The sequence below is a fragment of the Diabrotica undecimpunctata genome, chromosome 4, assembly GCF_040954645.1.
Source record: "Diabrotica undecimpunctata isolate CICGRU chromosome 4, icDiaUnde3, whole genome shotgun sequence".
Taxonomy (NCBI): Eukaryota; Metazoa; Arthropoda; class Insecta; order Coleoptera; family Chrysomelidae; genus Diabrotica; species Diabrotica undecimpunctata.
The window spans coordinates 136810784-136835774 of NC_092806.1; the positions used below are offsets into that span (position 1 = coordinate 136810784).

General features: G+C 32.6%; 1 protein-coding gene across 1 annotated transcript in view; it reads right to left on the reverse strand.

Moving 5' to 3' along the window:
- Window positions 1-2687, reverse strand: part of Fbl6 (F-box and leucine-rich repeat protein 6) — a 58329-nt gene extending 55642 nt beyond the window's left edge. Inside the window, exon 1 of the mRNA XM_072530370.1 lies at window positions 2528-2687. The gene's annotated coding sequence lies outside the window, so the exon portion shown is untranslated. The remainder of the gene's footprint in view (window positions 1-2527) is intronic.
- Between the last annotated feature and the right edge of the window lie 22304 nt (window positions 2688-24991).

Genomic DNA, 24991 nt, shown 5'->3' on the forward strand with positions numbered 1-24991 from the left:
AAAGTCGGTCATCGATGTTGTTGGCTAAGTCTCACTAACTATTCATACTAAAATTTGTATCTTTCACCTAGTTATTTCGGCCTTTGTCTTTTCTACCTCGTCTATTGTATGCAAGCAATTTATAATTTCTAATTTAAGCATATCTAGCAACTCCAGATGCTTACATGTAAGAGTTCCAAGATTCCAAAACCCTATCCTGATATTTCTAACCTGTAATGGTGTTCCCTCTAAAATAGTAGACAGAAATGCAAATACAGGTTCATTTTTCTTCAGGAACATGTTACCTCACTTTGGTATAAATTGTGTTACATTTGAGAAGGTGTTTTCATTATTGTTGTGTATTTGGTATTTCTTACTTAAATAAGGTAATAATTAATAATACAACGTGGTTTTATATCATTAACCTTTATTGCCCCATAACTGACTAACTTCATTCCCTTGTGTCCGTGAGCGGTGTTGCCTACCTGTGTTGCCAAGTATATAACACCTCCATTGGGCAGGATACACCTATAGAATATAACCCAACTTGTTTCATTCCTGATACAGTTACACATAGTATAGTTCCAAGGGAGGTATCTGTCCCTGAACCCAATTCCGTTTCACCACCTACAAATGTACAAGAACTTCTAAATGATACAATAGAGCCAACAGTACCTGAGGCTCACACTGAAGCTGAACCAGTGTTAAGACGTTCAAGTAGAGTATGTAAACCTGTTCAGAGGATGAATTTGTAAGTACATCTTTATTTCAATCTGTATTTATGAATTTTGGTCAAGAGAGGAGGTGTTATATACTTGGCAACACAGGTAGGCAACACCGCTCACGGACACAAGGGAATGAAGTTAGTCAGTTATGGGGCAATAAAGGTTAATGATATAAAACCAGGTTGTATTATTAATTATTACCTTATTTAAGTAAGAAATACCAAATACACAACAATTATTATGGCCTGAAAAGGTTTTCAGACATTTAATACCTGAATGCCTTATCTATCAGCATCATATCATGCAAGATTTGAACACTAATTCACAATATTCTTCAGGAAAACTCATCATGTATCCTGTAACTGAATTTACTACTACTGAATCTATAGGGGAGTAATATTCAATACTTTCTGCTGTGTTGGTTGCCATTTTCAATTTTAATTTTAACAATCACCCCTGATATTAACAATATAACTATCATGTGATGTGATGATATAGGATGGATGGCTAAATTGCTGACTTCTGTTAGAACTCAATTTCAAGCCTACTCTAATTAATTATTTTCCATGGCTCAATATAATATAGGTAAATGGCCAATCTCCTAGAAAGTTTGATGTACCTAATATTGGTTGATAGTGGTGGCATTTTCTATTTTTATCTCAAATCATGTGTTATATAAAAACACTGGCACACACTAGTGACACATGCTTCCTCTTTTCTGAATATGTCACAATGCAATGTAGCTTTTGCCACTGCTTAATTGTTAAATGAACTCAACCTATGATTTGAACTTAAATTAATGGTTGGGAATTACCTTTTCATTCTTCTAAGACTTTTTTTTAATAACAGCTTTCAAAAAAATGTCAACTCAAAAAGTAGAAGACTAACTTGCTTAGCTTGACAATGATAATGATTATTGATAATTTTTACAAATTTTGACAGAATATGAACATATCAATTAAATTATGTTTTTGTTTTTAGCATAGTAGCATGCAGTACTTCTTGTGGGGATATAACTTTTTGTCTTTTAATAAACAGTCATAAAGAATAAATTTTATAGAAATCAAAGCATGCTTGCTAGGATTTAATAGTAATAATTATTTTTTACTATTTCTAGCAACACTGGATTTATTAAGGGCATTAATACACTTACAGTCTCAACTTCATAAAAAAACAGCAAAATAAGATTATGAACAGAATAAGAATACAGAAAAATAGGTACCTAAGCAAATTGGTAGTAGGAATGGTAGGTGGATAGAATCAAATATGTTGATTCCTAAAAATAGATACTATATGATCTACTTAACCAAATGTTTATTTGAAAACATGCAGTTAAAATATCTTGAGTATTTGCTCAATGAATCGGTAATAATGATAATAGTTCACTATTTTTATTATTAGAACACATTCATAACAATTCCATATTTGTGGGGGTCTGTCTATATAAATCACATTGTTGCTAAATCAAAATATAAAAAAGCTAAAGATCAAGTAAACTGAAAGTAATATTGTAATATAACCGGAATTTTGACAAGAAAGACCTATTTTGACATCGAATTGAGTACAACAAATTTTGAATTCGGCGCAACTTTCTTATGGGGACAATTGGTAAACAATTAAAAATATCAGATTTTTTTAACAGCCCAAACTGAGATGTGACAGCTGATTATCGTTAAAATCATACGTGACTCTCCACTGAACCATTAAGTGACCATTTATTGAACATATTTACGATTACAGGAATATTTAAAGTAAAAAATCGTTATCAATACAAGGAATCCATTGTAACATTACAAAGAAATAACATTTCCAAAGCCACTTACCCCTGTTGTTTTAATCCAGAATTGTAAATCACACTTAAAATTACATATTAGCTACAACTTGATTATTTAGTTGTTTAAAACTTTTCGTTCTCATCAAACCTAATGTTGATGACCTTGTTACCCAAGATGCTGATATTTTTTATTTTTGTGAAATGAAGTCGACGAAAGCGACCTCAAACTAGTTTAACAAAAGTGCATAGTATTTGACTCACATCTGTCGTCTAAATTGGTTACTGTTTCTGATGCTTTTTACAGGTTACTGTAAGGATGATGTACTTAAGTGTAAAAAATATAGAATGCTTAATATAATAAATATTTTAAACCTCGTTATTTAAGTATAAAACTAATTTATATTCATTAATAGATATTAAAACTTCTATTTTCCTATCTTAATGTATTTATTATAAAATAATCCTGACATCTACTGAAAAAATACTAAAACTACATACACGTTCTACGTGGTACTAGATGGCTCAGTGGAAGGAACTAAACATTATAACTATGCAGTTTGTAGAATCAGATATTTCAATCAACAGTAGAATGCAGAATAAAATAATTGATTGAAAGTCAATATTAGGCAGATTTCTGTATGTTATTTTTAAAGTTTTAAAAATTATTTTGATGTAATAAAAAAATGGGATTAGGATTACTTATATGGGAATATAGTCAAGTGCCATTTATTGTTTGTAATAGTAAAATAAGTTGGAAACATTTTGAGAATATATTAGTTTATTATTTATAAGTGCATTTTAATCTTTTAAATGTGCTTTGTAATATGTTAACATTTAAATAAGTATTGTTAGATATTGTAAAGCAGCTCAAATTCTTTTCCTTCGTCCAGTGTTGCCATTTTCAAAATTTTCTTAGGTCTTCCTAATTTTGTGTGGCCCAGCCAGCTTCATTTTTTTTTGCTTTTTTGCTTTATGGCACTTTCTTGATTTAGTTTGGTTCCATAAATTTTTATTCGATATTCAATTAGGCCAAAAAATATATAGAATTTTTCGTAACGCCCTATCCCTATTGAAGAAAACTTGTAATGTAATTGGTGTAATGGGTGCTGATATCTTCCACGTTTCACAGCCATATAGTAATAGAGCTTCTAGCTTTTACATTTGTGTAGATTTTACATTTGTGCAAGCATATTGCAAGCATTACGAGCCTCATTAATTCTTTCCTGTACTTACATCACGCTCTGTAGGTATCACCTTTACAGTCAATTATGCTGCCCAGCTCAGATAAACAAACTCCACCACGCTCTCAATTTCTTGGTTGTTGATCACAATAGGCTGATTGTTTTTGGTGCCAAATGGCATTTATTTGGTTTTGTTAATATTTATGTCTAGACCAACCTACTTTGATTCTTCTTGTAATCTTTTTACTTGGATTTGTATGTCCCGTTTTGTATGGAGTCCAGTAAAATGTTAAATAGTAGGAGATATAACATAAAGCCCTGTTTTACTCCGTTTAGAAAAGCTATTGGGTCAGATGTTATGACATTGTGTAGGACTGTGCTTTCTGTATCACTATACCTATGTCTATAGTAGAAACCCTCAATTTAGACGAGTGATATCATAGTTTAAACGCCGAATATCCTCAAATTTAAATGTACACAGCGGCCCTCGAAAACTGCCTGTTTTCTCGATTGCAATTTGCGTTTCCTCATAAGAAATTACAGAATATATAAAGTAGTATATTTATTTGTGCTTCTCTATAGTAGACTTGACCAGAAGTTGTCGGACAGTGTAGCCAATTCTTGTTCACAAGTAGTAATTATGGTCATACAAAACCTGTATTCTTCCACGCAGCGATTATTACTGTCATAAAAATACAAAAAAACCTGATTTTTTCAATAGTAAAAATTAAGCACAAAATTGTAATGAAATAAATTTTATTTATATGTTCCGTTTCGTTACATATTTAAATTTATAAAATAAAAATCGATATTTTAAAACAATATTTTTCAATCGTTTGGCAACTTTGGAATTAGCGACGGAACTCCGTTAAAATTCAGATCCACAGAAAGCCGTAAAACTAGTTTTTGTCGAACGAGTGCCCATCAACAATAGTTCATTACATTGGCGTTTCTGAGGGTAGGGTATTTTATGCGATAAGTTTGTGTTTTGATAAAACGTGTTATTGATAATACGAGTGTTATAGTTTGTCGTTTTATAGTAAATTTTTAGTTATATTCTGTGATTATTTGGTTTGAGTTTTATTGGAGTTGGACGAAAAACCGAGTTGTTCCAAGAGAAGACTGCAAAATTCTGATGTTGATTCCAAAAATGAAATACCGCAAAAGAGACGGAAAATGTTAACGTCCGAAGAGAAGGTAATAATACGAAACGTTTATGAAGGAATTGTCGGCAGAAAAATGGAATTAAATGTTAGCCAAGCGGTCGACATTTGTAGCAGTTTAACAAAAGTATCCGTTAGCTGTATTTTTCGTGTACTTAAAAATACATCGGAAAATAAAAAGCAAGAAAAAGGTAAAACTAGAGGTAGGAAAAGAATTGTTTTGGATGACGAGACAAGGAATATTATACGTCGAAAAATTCATTCATTTTATTTTCGGAGTGAAATTCCAACACTGAAAAATATTTCTCAAGAGCTCGAAAACGATGACTCCTTACCCAAGATATCTCGTAGAGTCTTAACCAGGACCATGCGTGAAATGAACTTTCGATATGTAAAACTCAACAGAAAAAGTATGCTATTAGAAAAAAATAAAATTATTGTGCGGAGAAGAAAATATTTAGAAGAAATACGCAAAATTCGCAGCACTGGACGCAAAATATGTTAGTTGGATGAAACCTGGATTAACCAAGGTTGAAAAAGGTCATACAGTTGGAAAAGTTTGGCAAGATTTAAATGTCAAAAGTAAACGCGAAGCATTTATAGAAGGCTGATATACAGGATTAAAAGCTCCATCAGGAAAGGGACGGCGTTTAATCGTCACCCATATAGGAAGTGATACAGGGTTTCTTGATGATGGTTTTCTTCAATTTGAGTCGAAAAAAAAGGTGATTATTAAAGAAATTGAAAGGGAGGATTCAAGAATGGCTTACAGAAAAGGGGATTGCATACGAATAATCAATGCTCAAAATCTAGCCACTTGACATTGCACGGTTAAGGAAAATTGAATATCTTAAATGTGCTGTAGATGTAACTGCAAAAGATTATGGTGTCAAAGTTCTGCGTCTACCACCTTATCATTGCGACTTAATCCCATTGAACTTATCTGGGAGCGAGTGAAAGGAGAAGTAGCACGCAATAACAAAACGTTCAAATTAAACGAAATTAAGAAACTTTTGATTCAAGCAATCCTCCATGTAACTCCAGAGAAATGGGCTAAATGTATAGGCCACATAATTAAAGAAGAACATCGTATGTGGGAACTTGACACTCATATCAAAGTTTTACTAGAGCCAATTATAATTACACCAGGTGGTGAAGATAATGACAGCGATAGCAGCACTGCATCTTCAGGTTTAGACAGCGAATAATATTTTCTAATAGTTTAATAAGAACATCAGCATAAAAAAAACCAAAAAAAAAAAACGAGAAGAACATAGTAAGTGTGTATATTGTTTGTGTTTAAACACATCAAACATTATTTTTATTTTGTTTTTATAGAATTTTATTTTGTTTTATAGGATTTTATTTTGTTTTGTTTTATACTGTTTAAGTGTTTTGTTCATTTTATTTAATAAGACAATATGGCTCTTGGCGAACACCCATTTAAAAAAAGTATCGCGCCACAAGACATACCTCTGGGGTGGTGTGGAAACTGTCTTAAAATTTGTTTTAAAAAAATTTCATTGTGTAACTCTTTAAGGACGGGTCGCGTCAAAAGACGTTTTAGCGTAACTTCCGCGACAGCCGGTTGGTATCAGTAAACTTTCTGCAAAATTACTTCTTTTTGTTTGTGGCATTCTGTATTTTTAGGGGAATGTAGGGAATGAGCCATAAAATATTTATTCATATGTTTATTTATTGACGTTTCGATCTCTATATCCAGAGATCGTTTTCAATTATACAAATGATAGTACTATTTATTTTCTATGGCTTTTCGCTTGTCGTTCTGTATTTTTAGAAATAATGTTGGGAATAAGCCATAATATATTTATTCAAATGTTTAATTTACGGACGTTTCGATCTCTATAAAGAGACCGTTTTCAAACATACAAATGACAGATATATTTATTTTTCTATAGCTGCTTGTTTGTGGCACTCTGTATTTTTAGGGAGAAGGTTGGACATAAGCCACAATATATCTATTTACATGTTTAATACATTGACGTTTCGATCTCTATTCCGTTTTTAAAGATAGAAAAAAAAATAAACAATATAAGATTATAAAAATATATAATAATAAACAAATAAAATAAATATAACTATCATTTATATCTTTGAAAGCGGTCTTTGGATATAGAGATCGAAACGTCAGTAAAAACTTGTAAATAAATATATTGTGGCCTATTTCGAACATTAATATTTGAAAAATAAAATATAATTAACGTTAAAATAAAAGTAAGTGTACGTCACTGGATTTCCAAACGGCTTTCCGCATTTCTGGGCCTTTAAACGATGACTCACTCTCTCAAATAGTGAAATTATACTTTTAGTGTTTCTGTATCACTATTTCCTGTAGTAGTGCTTTCCATGTGGCCATATGTGTGAGTGTGTCGAAGGTTCTCTTGAAGTCCATAAAGCATATGAAAAGTGGAGAGTTAAATTTCTGCGAGTTCTCTATGATTATTTTAAGTGTGCTAATTTGGTCTGTGGATGACGTGTTTGATCTGAAGCCGACTTGTTCCTTCTTTAATATTGGTTCCACATTATTATTTGTCAATCGGTTCTATCATTGTAAATGCGTTGTACATCTTTAGTTCAACATCTAAAGAGTTCATTGTAAAAGGCCTAATCAGGGTTTCAAAGATTTTGATTTTGATCTTATATACTCATTTTGTAAGCTTAGACTTCAGGCGTTCAGATCTGGATCTTGTTGGCGAAATTCATTTAATATTTTTTATATCTAGTATCTAGTTCTTAAATAACTTTAAATATTATATAACTATGTCAAACACAAAAAATACCTATAAACGCAAAAATGAATAGAAACTAGTGGGAAATATCCCCACTACGCTCTTAGGAGGACCTATATGCTTTACCATTGGGTATATTCCTCTTCGGAAGGATAGTAATTCTCATTTTCAGTGCACCTGTTTTATTTTCTGCTTGTAATTGTAACACCTTTAGTTGCACGAAATTCATTTTCATAATCCGATTCAATATCAAGATAATCCAAAACTTTTATAAGAGTTTAAATGTTATTTAATTGGAGACCGATATATTTTCTTGCTTTTACGTTTCTTGGGGCAAATGTTTACGATTATTAAACAAAAATTACAAAAAATCTAATTGTAAAAAATATGTGTTTCTATAGTTTCTGATCTGTATTAAATAAACAATTGCATAAATCAAACCAACAAGTTTAATTACCTGACGTATAAATAGTTTGCTTACCATTTAAACACTTATTCAATTTTATTTGGAATCCAAACGAGGATTATAACAAGACACAAACTCTACTTTAGGAATCTAAAAATTTCCAGTTTTGTTATTTAATATATTTAACCGAGAAAGTGACATCTACTGACAAAAACTTGAATTATTCACTCATTCACTTGTAGTGAACTTCCAATAACACCTACCAGTAATGCATAAAGGGGTCCCAATTTTTTTCCATCTAGCATCTAGGATCATTCTAGAATGCCGGTTGGGAGGCGGTTACCATTTATTTTTTCATGATAACTTTACAGTTGGATATTAATCACGAATAAAAAATATTGAATTCTAAAAATATAATAATAATTATAAAATATAAAAATTATTAGTATTGTATAAAAATTCTTTATAAAAAATATAAATCTCAGTCAAAATGACCGTTGGCAATGGAAATTTATTTATAGGCATCATTATAAAAGGCAACAAAATATCTTTCTTACTGCACGGAAATTGAAACGATTATCAGAATACATAAGAAATACATGTATAATTATAATATAGAAATAGGTACATGGAGAAACAATACAACTGTCATAAAAATGAATACCTATATTAAAAACAGCCATCAAAAAATTAAAAAATAGGAGAGCGTGTGAACCGGGTAAGATTACGGCAAAACGGATAAGATTTTTTTTTGTTTTTTTGATAAAAAAAAGGAGATAAAATCATATAGGTACGATATCTATACAGGCATTACAATACCACCAACCTTCAGCAGACTGTAAGAAAAAATAATACATACTATAATTATGTGTATTTATGTTATTATATAAAAAATGTGTAAATATTTACAAAATATCACAATTCGTCAGTGCAACTTACTAGTCGTTGAGATTATTTAAAATAAACTTTGACACTCAACATTAATAACACAAATATAAAATATAATAATGGACAATATATTCTAAAAATTTTGGTCAGGATAGTAAAACTTTATATTTTTAGTTTTATGTTTATAAACATAGTTTATTTCATGACATATTTTGATAGTATGTTTTAACTCTGATACATAGAGAACAGAAAGAAAAAAAAACAATGTGATTAAAGTGTAATTAGTTGTTCTTAATATTGTATTTATTTTCAAGAAACAAGGGGCCCACTCACAGTTAGAGAAACACAAGAGTGTTTCTCTAACTTTCGGCCAACCTTCTGACTGCAGCCCAAATTTGCCATTTTCAATAAGTACTTTATTTTATTTTATAAACATTACATTTTACAATTAAATTTCATATTTACACTGTTGTCACTCAATTGTCATTGACAGTTGACATCTGGCAGGTATCTTTAAATAGGAGTGGTTCAGGGGGTCGTATTTTAAATATCTGCCATAGTGCATTTAAAAAACAACTCTACTTATTAAATTATGATACATGTTGGAAAGATCTTTGATGTCAGTCTTGTTATTGATGGAATTTGGATCTTTTTTTTATGTAAATAGAGAAAGTTTGGCTAGGGCTGTTGTGTTTAATGCATTGGTTTGTACACTATGTTTGTGTGCAACAATGCTTTTATGTAGGTATTGGTGTGTTTGTCCAATATATGTTGAATTACAGTCTTTACAATTTATTTTATAAATAACGTTTGATTGATGGTCTTTATTAACTTAAGGTTTAAAATTTAAAAAATATTTTCCAGATGTTTTTGATGATCTATGTCCAACATTAACCCGTGACTGGTGATGCGGGGTCATACGAGCCCCAACAGATTTTTAAAGTGACATACATCCTAGCTTATTTAGCGCGACTACTTGACCGCCTCAGTACCTTTCCGTCAGTGTGTTGTGTGATATCGAGCGGGATAGTCGTGAGCAAATAGGTAAATGTTTACTATATAATCATATAATGGTCACTACATAATAAAATGGATTCGGATGATCCTAGGTTTGAACAATGGGCTCAAAGTATTCGAGACACGGATGAGAGTGATTTCAGCGGTAACGATGACTCAGACAATGATCCCGACTATGTTATCGAAGACGAAACTGATTCAGAAATTGAATGGGAGCCGGAAACCGTGGAACCTCTATTGGATGTTGAAGATAATATCCCGCAAAATGCAGCACCTTCGGACTCGGATCCACATGAGGAGCAACAAACTCCAGGCCGTTCGAGAACGTACTATGGCAAAAATCGATACAGGTGGACTGCAGAAGCTCCACCTTCAAATGTAAGAACAAGAAGTTTCAACATTATCTCTCATCTTCCTGGGATTATTGGGCCAGCCAAGTCTCTTAGGAAATTGTGTCTCCAGAAAAGTGCTTGGGAATGTATAACAACAAACGATATTTTAGAAGAGATTGTTTTTAGAACAAATGAAAAACTTGCCAGGATTAGAACGAAATATACCGATAGTAATAGAACGGATCTAAAAGATTTAGACATTATTGAACTGAAAGCGTTTATCGGTTTGTTATTTTACTCAGCCATATTTAAATCCAATACGGAAGACTTGAGTTCGATATTCGCCACCGACGGTACTGATAGAGAAATTTTTAGATGCACCATGTCAGTAAAACGATTCTTAGTACTTTTGACAGCGCTTAGGTTTGATGACGAATCTACGAGGGAAGAACGTAAAAAAACCGAAAAACTTGCCCGCATTTCATAAATTTTCAATAAGTTTGTAGAAAACAGCAAAAAAAAATATTACATAGGGCAGTATGCTTGTATTGATGAAATGCTCATTGGTTTTCGGGGAAGATATTTATTTCGCATGTACATGCCTCAAAAACCCAGATAATATGGCCTAAAGATAATGGCACTAACTGACGCCCGAACCCATTACTTTTTGGATGAGTATGTATAATATACAGGTGCTGGAAGTGATGGCCAAATATTGTCAGAAGAGGAAAGAAAATTTAACAAACCAACGCAATCAGTTCTTCGTCTAGTAAAATGTATTGAGGGTTCTAACCGTAACGTAACAGCAGACAACTGGTTTACATCCTTAGAAGTGATAACTGAGTTGAGGAACCGAGGCCTAACTTACGTGGGTACTGTTAAAAAAAAAATAAAAGAGAGATACCTATTTCTTTTTTGGCAACTAAAACGAGGCTCACGGGATCATCTCTATTTGGATTTGGCGATAGTGTTACATTAGTTTCATATGTACCTAAACCACGAAAAGCGGTACTTTTGATGTCTTCAATGCACTACAGTAATGCAGTAAACGATGAAACAAACAAACCCGAAATTATCGAGTTTTATAATCAAACAAAAGGAGGCGTCGATGCATTAGATGAAAAATGTACAGTGTATTCTACACATCGTAGAAGTCGAAGATGGCCTCTTACTTATTTTTATACAATTTTGGATATTTCTACCGTCAATGCGTTTATAATATACTCATCCCTACCTGGAAACCCCCAAAAGTCGAGTATGAATTCATCAAATCTCTGGCTCGCCAGCTTATGGAGGATCAAATGGAAAGAAGACTAACTATTTCTCAAATTCCAAGGCAACTGAGACATAATATCGCTTCCATTTTAAAAACAGACGTTCCTGAACAGAAAAATACTATTTTAGAAAAAAGAGTAAAGTGCTCAAAATGTCCACGATCATTGGATAGAAAAACGAAGATAGTTTACGTTAGTTGCAAAGCGCCAATATGCCACATGTGTAAAACACACATTTGAAAACATTGCCTATAAGAATGGATTGTAGTTTTTTTGATGTTTTTTCTTTTTGTTTATTTTTATGTGTTGGTAGGTTAGATTGAATGTTTTTTATGTTTAAAAAAAACACATTTCTCATTTTTTTGTTACAGGATAATGTTTAGTCTAGTTACAAAATAACTCAGTTTTTGAGGCTGTTTCTTAGTTTAATTTTTTATGCGAGGTAAGTATTTTAAATATTTGTTAAATTTATGTTATAACAAAATAAACGTCTTCAAGGTATTGAAGTCATTTTTTTTAAATATAAACAAATATCAGTGTCTAATTTTGCAAAACAAATTGGGGTCAGTGTGACCCCAACTCACCATACACGTAACAAAAAATGGACCTCACCAGTTACGGGTTAACATACCAACCCTTGTTTATTCACTATTCAAGGTTTTTGACATCTGAGGAAATGTAAGTAATATCTGCAAAATAATTATTTCTTGCTATTTATAATTTAGTGAGGTCGCTTTGGAATAATATAGTACGGGGGACAAGTACCAAGCGGAGCTTGGTGTCACGTTCAATCGGTTGATTGAAACGTTACACTGTATATGAGATAATAATATATAATAGGTGAGTTATCTGCAGCTGGCGCTGTTTCTCGCATCCTAATTTCCAGGGTTTTCTGTCGAAGTCATATTCAATTTACGAATTAATTTCTTATCTTAATCCAGTATTCTGCGATTTTTGACATTTTCTTCTTCTGAGCCACAGAGGTATTCGCTATCAGAAACTTTGATTGGTTCATAATCATCTTCCGAAGTTTCTACAAAATTCATTGCCAATTTTTGAAAGTCAAGTTGTCAGGTGTTTGGAACGTTAAGACTACTGAAAGCGCGCAATATTTGTAAAAATATATATTTTAAACATCTTGTAATACTTACAGTAATTTACTCTTTTAGTTTATGTACTTTCAAAACAATCCACATGGACACTGCATAACGTTCACTCTCTGTTTATGGTAGGTTATGAACACATTTGTTATATGGTGTCCCACAAGAGAAAATTGTTTAAAATAACTATTGGCTTATAGATGCATTGACTTAAAGAATATGTTCGACTAATAGAAGTTGATCTACTACTAAGCAGTACACAGGTTCTAATCGTTGAGATGGAGAATGTGGTTTACCATATTTCCATCTTTACCACCGGTGTATGAAGAAGCTCTGTCATCAAGCATAGCCACATAAATAATTAGTTTAATTTCATCATCATCGTCACTGGCTCGACAACTGTATGTACTTTCGAAGTATATAAAGAGGTGATGTGTGTCGATGTTACATTCACTTGTTTTGTCGACGATCGGTCGTAGACAAATATTTGGTCTATTGTTGACTTCTGTCTGCAGAAACCCTGTTGGTATTTACTACTACTACTACTATCGGTTCACAGCGTTCTCCGACGCCTTCCGACTCCTAACCGCCATTCTTCTCTATTTAACCATAGGCCTGGAGGGATTTCTCTTTCCTCTAGTTCTTTTTCAATTCCCTCTCTCCAGCTTCATCTCGACCTTCCTCTTTTTCTTCTTCTTTGTGGTGCCCACGTCAAAATCTGTTTCGGAATCCTGTCATATGGCATTCTCTGTACATGGCCGTACCATATTAACTGTTTTGTTTTTATGTCATCAACTATTGTATGCTTGACTCCCATCATTTCTCGTATTCTCTCATTTGGTATCCGATCTCTTCTTGATTTGCCTGCTGCTCTTCTCCAGAAGTCCATTTCTGTTGCTAGTAACAGTTTCTCTGTTCTTTGTTTCATTGGCCAAACTTCACTGCCATATGTGATTACACTTTTAAGTATGGTGTTGTATATGAGTTGTTTGTTCGCTTTAGATATTGTTTGGGTCCCACAGAATGCCGTTCATCATGGATATGGCTTTTCTACCCTGTATGTTTCTGTCTTTTATAGCAGCATCGAGTGTTCCATCTTGAGTTATCTTCATACCCAGGTACTTGTATTCATCACAGTGTCTAATTTCTACCCCATCGTCTAATATAATGGACTGCTTTGTCCCTCCAATACACATGTTTTCAGTTTTCTTAATGTTGACTTCGAGACCCCATTTGTTATATTCTTCTATTAGCTTCCGAGTCATGTAACTCAAGTCGTCATGATCCTGAGCAATCAGTATTTAGTCATCAGCGAAACATAAGGTGTACAGTGTAGTCTCGTCGTTGGGAGGGATTCCCATGCCATTACATTTTCTTTTCCACAGCTTGAGTGCTTGTTCCAGATAAATTTTGAAAAGGGTAGGCGAAATACAGCAACCCTGCTTTAGTCCTTTCGTGACCTTAAATCCCTCAGATATCCTTGATCCAGTTTTAATTTTTGCAGTCGTTCCATTATACAGACTTTTGACTGCTTTGATAAGACCATGCTTAATGTTGGTTTGCTGTAGGTTTGACCATAGTTTACTGAGGGGTACACTGTCATATACTTTTTGTAAGTCTATGTACACCAGGTGAACTTCTTTATTGACGGCTGTTTTTTTTTTCAAGAACTTGCGTAATAGAGTACAAGTGGTCTACTGTGGATCGCCCAGCTCTAAAACCAGCTTGCTCCTCTGCTTCGTAATCTCTATGTAATCTTCAATGTACTCTACGTAATCTCTCTCCTGTTGGTATTTGCCAACTACTTTTTCAGCGTTTGGTCTAAGCCTTTCATAAATGACGTTGGACATTATTTTATATATTGTATTCAACAGCGTTATTCTACGATAGTTTGCACATTCTAACTGGTCTCCTTTTTTATGTAATAGTACAATAGCACCGCTATTCTACTCCACGGTTAACTGTTTATTCAATCACATCTTTGTTATTAGTTTATGTATTGTGATTAGTACTGCGTTTCCTCCTGTCTTCAGGAGCTCCGATGCGATTTGATCCGATATCGATGATTTCTTTAATTTGTCTACTGCTGTTATAATCCCGTCTATCATTAATAAACTCTTTTCTCTGTTGTCTGCTTGGTCTAATGGTATATCAAGACATCGCTTCCCCCCTATCTCTTTTAAGATTTTCTTCAAATAGTCTGTCCATCTTCTTAGCATTTGATGCTGTTCTGCCAATACATTACCATTCTTATCTGTACATATCGTTGTTCCCGGCTTGAATTCTTTTCTGGTAAAACTTTCGTCTCTTTTGGCCTTTTTTTGTTATTGTAGTTCTTTGTTCATATTTTCTCTCTTCTTTCTTCGGTGAATTTTCTTTTCTTCTTTACGTAGTTGTTTATATTCCTCTTCTGCTTCTCGGGTTCTGCTTTTCCTTGTCTTTTTTTCTGTTAAAGTTCTTTGTTCATATTTTCTCTCTTCTTTCTTTGGTGAATTTTCTTTGCTTCTTTACGTAGTTCTTTATATTCCTCCTCTGCTCCCCGGGTTTTGCTTTTTCTTGCTTTTTTTGTTTTATAATCTGATACTCTTCGTTAAACCAGTCATTCGTGATTGTTCTTCTTTGTTTACCTTTCATGTCAAGTGGTTACTCACCTTCATCTTTTATGACGTTTCTGCAGTCTTTCCACTCTTCATGTTTTAATCTGTTTTCTAGTTTGATGTTTATATTTTGTTTATATTCATGTTTAGAACCTCTCTCCTTTTTTATGTTTGATATTCTGGCCCTTACAGTACTTTTGACCAGGTTGTGTTAAGAATCCAGAATCAGATTAAAAAAAATTAAAATCGCCATTTGCTCTTCTCCTAGGGCGGACATTTATTATATTTGATTGCTGTCTTGAGTCTACAATAACATAACCTATCATAATTGGTTAAGTTTGTCTTATACATAAATTAGATATAGTGTTTTAATCATAATTCTTCATTTTCTCATCTTTTTGTAGTTCTATAGTTACTTATTTTGTCTTTGTTCTGCTTATTCTAATGTCATTGTGTGAATTCTTCAGTTGGTTTATTCAAAGGGAAGTCTTTAAATGTGTTAATTAACAGACCAAAATTTCTGTACGATTTTATTGCTTATACATAATTTCAAAATGCATATTTGTTACATTTGAAATTACACTTTTAGATTGCACTTATAACTTACAAAAATATAAAGAAACTAAGTTACACAGCATTAGCTTCTCTTTACCCTCCTACACGACCTTTGAAAGTTCAAAACAATAACAGAAAATCAAAGGAATATAAAAACACCCATATTTTATAAATCGGTTTAAAGTCTGTCAGAGAACAATTCTTTTTAAAAAACTTATTATTATATTATTGCTGCAATATTAAAATAAACAATGTATCTAATGAACAGAATAAAACAAGAATTTTTTCTATGGTTGTTTTTACACAACTGATGCTGATATATGGAATATTCTAACGTTGAAGCTATTAAAAAATGATGCATATCCAAGTTGCGTATATACTTGGGGAGTTTCATATATATATATATATATATATATATATATATATATATATATATATATATATATATATATATATATATATATATATATATATATATATATATATATATTTATAACCGAAACTAAGAACCCACATGTCAAAAAGAGCGTCGAAAAAAACATCCACAACATGTCACTTTTATGGGGCAAATTTTGGACTGGAGGATTCATTTGACTGACCATACATTGGACACATGGTTTCAACAAGACGGTGCCACATGCCATACAGCCTGTGAAGCAATTCAATTACTGCACGAGCATTTCCTGGTCGTGTACTCTCTCGTTTTGGTGATCAGAGTTGGCCGCCTAGATCGTGTGATTTAAAACCACTGGATTTCTTTTTATGGGATAATTTAAAGTCAAATCAAAGGTATATGCAAACAAGCCTACAACCACCCGTACAGTTAAGGAGGAAATTCAACGCTGCCTTAACGAAATTCGGCCACATTTATGCAAAATGGTCCTATTCTATACCAAATAGTCATATGATTGCCTGAGGTCCTATTCTATACCAAACCCTATCCTATGTACTTTATGATTTAATAAAATAATTAAAATCTAAAGAAAAAAACAGTGATTTCTATTCAATTCTAATCTTGTGTCTGTTTTAACACAATCTTTATAGTTATATATATATATATATATATATATATATATATATATATATATATATATATATATATATATGGAAAAGGATAATGCGAGTGAATAATAAAAGTAAAAAGCAATGGCATGTCTCGCAAAACAGAAAACGAAATATGGTATATCGATGGAAGGCAACCGTATATACGTATTTCTGACTATTGGTAGTCTTCAGTATGGTGCAGCCAAGTTAGAAAAGGAGCATATTAACTTGGGAAAGGATCACTAGAGGATCCTTTCCGCTCCTAATTTCCGTTTAAATTAATTTTTATAAAAATTTTAATCTCAGTTATAAGTTCTAATTTTTAATAAATTCTGCAGCTAAAGGTTTGAAAATAGGGAAAGCATTTTAACAGTAATTTTCTGAATTGAACATTTTTTTCATCGATACGTTACCCATACGCAACTTAAAAATGATATACTATAAGGTCACATATATATAAATTAAGACAGTTTGCCAGTCTTTCGAAATATTTAAGTAGCTTTGTTGAAACTGTCAGATGAAACACTAATCAAATCCCAGAAATATCATACTATTTCTTTGCATTCCATAAATCAGCCTTCCTATCTAATAAACATTAAATAAAATTATTGCAACCTGAAAAAAAGTTGTCTCTGACAAAACTTTGTGAGTGGAGATAACGGAATGTGTGTTTTGATTTGATTATTTTATTCTAGATAGGAACAGAGATAGAATAGATAAACTTTCTATAGCGTATCGTAAAATATTCAATATTATTTTTATAACATTGTCTAGTGCCAAAAAATTTTTACAGTGCAATAAAAATAACAAGACTGATTTTAAAGGGAAAGTCAAAACACACGATAATTACAATAGCAATAGAATATATCTGATTGGTGATTTCGAATATATACGGTTACAAAAATGCCAATATTGTTATTTTTATTTCATTATGATACAATAATTGGGTATTAACATTTGAAACATGGTTATCGGAACTATTATAACTAACGTAAAAATTATTATTTTGTAAATTATCTGGAGTAGATAGTTAAAACCATAAATATTAAGTGACTTTGATTTTTATAAAGTTAACTAAAGAAAGAGTTAAAATTAAAATCTAATTACAAACTAAAATCTACAAAAGAAAGAAAATATAATCTCTCCAAAATGAAAGAATTTATACAACCACCACTTAAAAGTATTTTATTCTCTTTAACAGGGGGTATACGTAAACACATCACCGCAATAAAACCAGGGATTTTAAAATAGACCCTGAGGGTTTTGCAAACTGATCACTGGCCTACCTGCACCTCGTGGCAGGTAAATTCCATAAAATGCTTGCAAACCGCTAAGGTTTAATAATTTGAAAGAAAAAATGTTGAAGTTGGTGATTATTTCCAATATAACTGAAAATAGAACATGCTCACAAATTTTTTCATTAAAAAGTTCTCTATCAAAAACATATGCAGCTGAATTTTCAGATCTCAAATCTGTTTAGATTGGCAAATACGACTAATAGACTACTCAGCTGGAGACATCCGATATAAATATATCAGTTAAATTTTAAAGCAATTTGCTTAAAATAATTTCTGAATTTAATAGACTATCGCGTAAACAAGAAGTGTAACAGGTAACAGGGAATCTTCCGCAATAGAAACCAACGCCTTGTTGCACAAATACTGGTGATGAGTTTATCTATATTCGGTGATGAATTTAAGGGTCTCCAAAGGATGCCGGTGATTAGTTTGCTATATTTCGGAGGGTCTAATAATTTTATTGGGAGCTATAAAGTATTGTGCGCAGTAATAAATCAATCACATGAAATATATATAGATAGATATTTATTACCATCTCTGGTGTAAAACCTAATTCTGGTTTAATCTCGCTATTAGTATTATTAAAAATCTTATAATCGTATAGATGAAAGTCAAATAGCAGGCCAGGCTATCGAATTGCCTTCACTTTACTGTGAATGATCTAATGCGCGATTGTTCAGACCCTGGCCCGAAAACAAAAAGGCTAACATAGTAGTTTATTATTATTATTCTTTATTATTATGATACATAAGCAAGGGCAGAGTGAGAAGTCCCTATTATGCCCAAAAACAAAGAAATTACATTAGTAACCTACTAGTAAATTACAAAATTACCAAAAAAAAAATAAAAAAATTACAATTTTTTGTTAAAAGAAAAACAATATTTTAACTATAATATAAAACGGTCTATAAATCTATTTCTAATGAGTGTAGAGTAATAAAATCTCATGAAGTATTCAAAAGCGCTACAGGGTAATCCGTCAATAAATTCCGTCCGCATTGCAAAATTCTGTCGTTTCATAAAGAGCAGGTAGGTATCACCCTGTTTTAAGGGATTAGTCCATTGTTATCGACAGATAAACACTGAGCCAGAGGCGCGCTAGTGGGTTAATTGACAAAAGAATATGCATTCTTAAAAATCATATTAAAGGAAATAAAAATGTAATACAGCAGAACAGTGTTATTAAAAAAATATAAAATGTAACAATAAAATATATACGAACCGAAATCGGGAAATACTCACAAACACACACGAATGAACTTTACATATTGAAACACTCGTGGGGAGTTTAAATCAATTTATTCACAAAAACTACAAAAACTTTACTGGATACGTTATTACAATTCTACATCACTATAGTCTTCATCCGAAGAACTGTCATCATCCCCTGGTGTTATAATTATAGGGTCAACCACCTGATCGACCAAGTTGTCCAGTTCCCACATTTTATCTTCCTCTTTTAAAACATGCTGGATTGCTTTTTGCCAGTTTTCTGATGTGATTTCCATAATGGCTTGATCAAACAATACCTTGATATCTTTCATTTTAAATGTGGTATTGTGCCTTGCAACATATCCTTTAACTTGTGCCCATATAAGTTCTATGGGATTTAATTCGCAATGATATGGCGGTAGGCGTAGCACAGTTACTTTATACTTTTCTGCTACATCTTCTACGGCATATTTTATGAAGCGAGATTTATGTTGTTTTACTACGGCTAGTAGTTCCTTCTTTATTGAATTCGTCTCAAACTGAATACCTTTATTTGACAGCCAGTTAATAATTTCTTGCTTTCTCCAAGCTGAAGTTGGTACCTTCTCTATGCGCCTTGAATGGTAGCTTGCATTATCCATAACCACGACCGAATCAGCTGGAAGAAATTTTAACATTTCCCCGAAGTAGTCTTCGAAGACATCCGAATTCATGTCCTCATGATAATCTCCCGTCCGACACGACTCAAAGCTTAACAAACCTTCTTTTAAAAATCCTTCTTCGCTTCCAATGTGAGCAATTATAAGCCTCTTCCCTTTTCCCGAAGGCACTTTAATACCCGTCGAAAGGCCTTCTATGAAAGCTTGGCGAGCACTTGTTACATTTTTATCTTGCCACATTTTTTGGACTATATAACCTTCGTTCATCCACGTCTCATCAAGATAAAAAATTTTCTTGTGCTCTCTGCGGTACTGTTTTATAGTTCTCAAATATTTTCGTCTCCAGCAAATGATTTCATCACTTTCCAGTAATAGTGCCTTTCGATTGTGCTTTTCCCAGGAAAAATTCATACTTTTTAAAGTTTTCCATAAAAGTTTTCTGGATATCAAAGGAATATCGTTATCTTGGCTTATCTCCATTAGTATTTTGTCAAGGGTGGGTATTTCCTTTTTAAAATAAAACGAATGAACTTTTCTTCGAATGTCACGTTTGGTGTCTTCACCTAAGATTTTTATTGGTCTTCCTGATTTTCTCTTGCATGGACTTAACTGGCCTGATATCTTTCTTTCTCGCAATAATTTAAAAATCGTGGACTGTCCAATTCCAGTCATTCGGGCACATCGCTCAACACTTTCTTGCACAGACAAACTAGGGTGATCGTGTTTTATGCAATCATATACATTTAAAATTATAACTTTTTCACTAACAGATAGCGGAGAATTTTTTACACCTCTTTTCTTTGGAGTAAATGTCGCCATTTTATAACTTTTTCACTATTTCTATATCACAATATTACTGTACGTTTAATTGGTGTAGTAACAATTACTAACTCGAATGTCGAATGTCGAATGATAATAATAAAATAAAAGAGGGATTATAATGAAAGTGTAAGTAAAACCTCATTACGCGTTATTAGTCTTCATGTTGATTTATTTTAGTTCTTAGTAATATTAGGAGGTGCGTCATACCCTTATCAGTTTCTTCTAATGCTTTTATTCGTTCAGTAAGGAAGTGAATTTGTTTTTATAAATAAAAATGTAATTAGCTTTAATGACCATATAATGGAATACGAGTTTGAAGAATAAGTTAATCGAAAAATTAAATAAAATTGGTTATCACAAAATATCCAAAATATGATATTTTGAGGTACATCAATTTTTGACGACGAAGTTGACATCCGTCCATTTGCCTACGCCCATGACGACACCGAAATTCAGGCAAATTTTATGACACTTCATGATTTATTACTCTACACTCATTTGAAACCAATTATAGTCTGTTTTTGAACGCGTTGATAGAGGGAGCAGAGACAATGTTATCACTAAGGTTATTCCAGCTCTCAAGACCTCTATTTGGTAGAAAGTTCTGTCTCGATCTTATAGAAAAGTTGTCTTTTTTAAGTTTAATCTGGTTTACAACTTCTGAGGCGTTCATCTTGATTTATGGTAAACATTTCATCGAAATTTACAAAATTTAATTTTAATATTTTAAATGTGGTATTTAATTCTCCACGTTGTCGGCGAAGTTCAAAAGAAGTTAGGTTATCCATACTAAGTTTTTCTGCATAAGAAGGTCTTAAATGTAAAATTTATCGATACATTTCAATACTGTGTGTATATGCATACTACGGTATCTGTGATGATGAACAAATCTTCTTTTACCAGTGCACTGGGCTATGTGGGATCTCTGAACTGGTGACACCGCGTCTGTTTACATTGCGGGGTGAATTTTATACAAACTGTAGAGTCTCTCGCGTTGGTTATACAAAGACTAAACCATTGAAAAACCGATTGTTCTCTGACTAAACTATGTGTGTTGCGCGCTGAATAAGCTTTGCCTCCCGTAATGAGGGGGGTGTCTACAGGACCGTATTAGTTTATGTACGTAAAACAGACACACACGTTAATTAAAGAATTAAGATATAAAATGGAAATATTAAAAGAATACAAAATAAAAATATGTGTGGAGTGTGGAGGGACATAACAGTTCAAATGTTACGAAAAATTATTAAAATTCCATGAACATGAAAGTGTTTGTAAATTTAACTATTAACTTTGTTAATATTAAATATATTTTAAGATTATATTAGATCGTTAATGTATATGCGACAAAATACCCTGTTGAAGAAAGATACACCAAACACGTTTTTGTCCACATTCAAAATGAAGGAGTGTCTCTCAAAAATAAAAGAATAAAAAAGCTTTTAAGCGGTATATATATAAATATCAAATTGCTTAGTAACATAAGGTATTATAAAAACATAATATTTACATATTATAGATATCTTTAAAATACTCAAACTTTTGATTGCATTTATTTGGTTAGGAATAGATAATATATCATACATAGAAAACATGAAACAGCGAATGCGATATAAGTTGATATTTCCTTGTTGGATGAATTTGGTTGCGAATATACATTAGTAGTATATTAAAAGCTATACATGGTATTATATAGTTTAGGTTTACAAATATAGAAATAAAAAGATCCAGTCTCCAGAATCACACAAGTATTAATGTATGATATTTTATATTTACAAATTTGTTTTACATTAATTTTTGCGAAAATATTCTATATGGTAACAGGGTATAGTACGTATTAATACATGGTATTTATATTAAAGTATGATTCCGAATTTTCCATTGTTGTAACTAATAAACAGATTGCTAATAAAAACTCTCGATTGCCAGCCATAAAAAGTATTGTAGTGTGCTCTGACTTACTCTTCCTAGTGCCCCTTCATTACTGTAGGTCTGAAATGAAGGGGCAGTCTGAAGGTCGGCAGCAATTCCCACAAATCTTTCTCTATCCTCTGCGACTCTTAATAAGGACTGAGTATCGAGATCCATTCGCTCTCTGATGTTTTTCAATCATGAACATCTTTTCCTACCTCCTTCAATTTTTCATTCCATCAACAACCTCAAGAGCCCATAATGTCTTACCCGTCGCACATGTCTTAGATAACTGGTTTTGCTTTTTAATATAAGTTCTCTGTGTTGTCCTATTTTACGCAATACTGCCTTGTTAGTGACATGGTCTATCCATGATATTTTCAGGAGTCTATTTCGAAAATAGATGGAGAAATGCTAAATCATCTGCGTTTTGCCGACGACATAGTACTTATTACCGAAGATCTGTGTGAAGCACAACAAATGGTACAAGAATTAGAAAACGTATCTTCAACAATAGGTCTAAAAATGAACATCAGTAAGACCAAATTTATGACAAATTTAGTTCCTAGCGAACATCTAATCATTCAAAATCAAGTGGTAGAATTCACAGAAAAGTACATATAACTTGGCCATGAAATCAGAATAGGCAAGGACAACCAGACCTGCGAATTTCAACGACGAATAACACTTGCTTGGGCGGCGTATGGCATACGGAGCAGAAACTCTCACGCTCACAAAAACAACAGCACTAAAAATGCGAGTGGCACAAAGGCGCATGAAAAGATCAATTCTCGGCGTGACAAAAAAAGACAAAATAAGGAATCAAGACTTAAGGAAAAGAACAGGTATCAGTGATGTCGTCGAACGTATAGCCAAGCTGAAATGGAATTGGGCAGGTCATATAGCGAGACTGAAAGACACAAGATGGGCCAGAAAACTAATTGACTGGCGCCCAAGAGAAGACAAACGCAGCAGAGGACGACCACCAACACGCTGGATGGACGACATTGGACGAATATCCAAGAAATGGCAACAAGAAGCACAGAACCGTGAAGAGTGGCGAAAAATGGGAGAGACCTATGTCCAGCAGTGGACAGAAGAGGTTGCATGATGATGATGATTTCGAAGGCCTCAAACCTTCTCATAGAACTTGGTTCATTGTCCATGCCTCTGTCCCATATAAGAGAATACAATATATATGAATGTTTTCACGAATCAATGTCTAGTATTGTTTTATTAGTCAAAACGGGTTTCATTTTATGGAATGCAAATAATTAGAGAGAAAAATAGGAAATACGAACAACTGTAATATGCAAGAAATGGAAAAGAATAGACAACAGTCAAATAGTTGAGCATTTTACAAACTGGTATAAAACGCAAAGAGATACTTCAGACCTAAGTGCGTGTTTATACTCGCATAAATAATGATGAATTAATAATCAACAAAGAGAAGCTGCTTTAAACATGGACAGAAAATTTAAAATTTACTGAACATACATCAAGAGAAAGAACATGGGGAGCATATGTATATCTTGGGGTAGACCTACCAGTAGAAAACCCAAAAATAGATGAAAACAGTGCAAGCAATTAACAAATTGAAGAACAAAAAAGCTCCAGTCTCCGACAATATACCGACCGAATTTCTTAAGTACGGAGGAGAAATTTTACATAGTCAATTACACAAACTAATACCATAGACTAGGCGGGATCTGTAGAAATTCAGACCATAATGGACATTTTCCATAGGAAGCTATTTTTTTGCTGGAATCCCTTCAGGATGTGCCAATATCGATAATCACGATATGCGCCAGTCGCAAACCCTGTGCTAAATTTTTTATTTAACAAAATTTGAAAAAAATTGAAAATTTCTCATTTTTTTGCTCCTATTTTCGTTTATAATTCGGAAAATATTGATCCTAGAGAAAAAATTATAAGAAGTTAAAAGTTTCGGTATTTAATTTTACACAATATTTCGTTAGCTAGAAATTGAAAATTTAATGTTTATTGTTGAAAAAATAGCAATAATTGGAAAAAAAGGACAAAAAAATGAAGTTAAGCCTTTAAATGTTTTCGACTTTTTAAACTTGACTTACAAGCTCCATATTCCGCCTAGAAAAACTTTTTAATTTGTTTAAAACGTGTGCTAAATTTTGTTAAGATCGGTCGGATAGGTTTTGCATAATAATTTTTCAATCCAGCCTGCTGGAAAAAAATCGCAAATTTTCAAATTTATAGTAGGCCCTAAATAAGGCTCTCAGATAGTTGCAAATTTTTTTAACATATAAAGGAAGGATCAAACTTTCA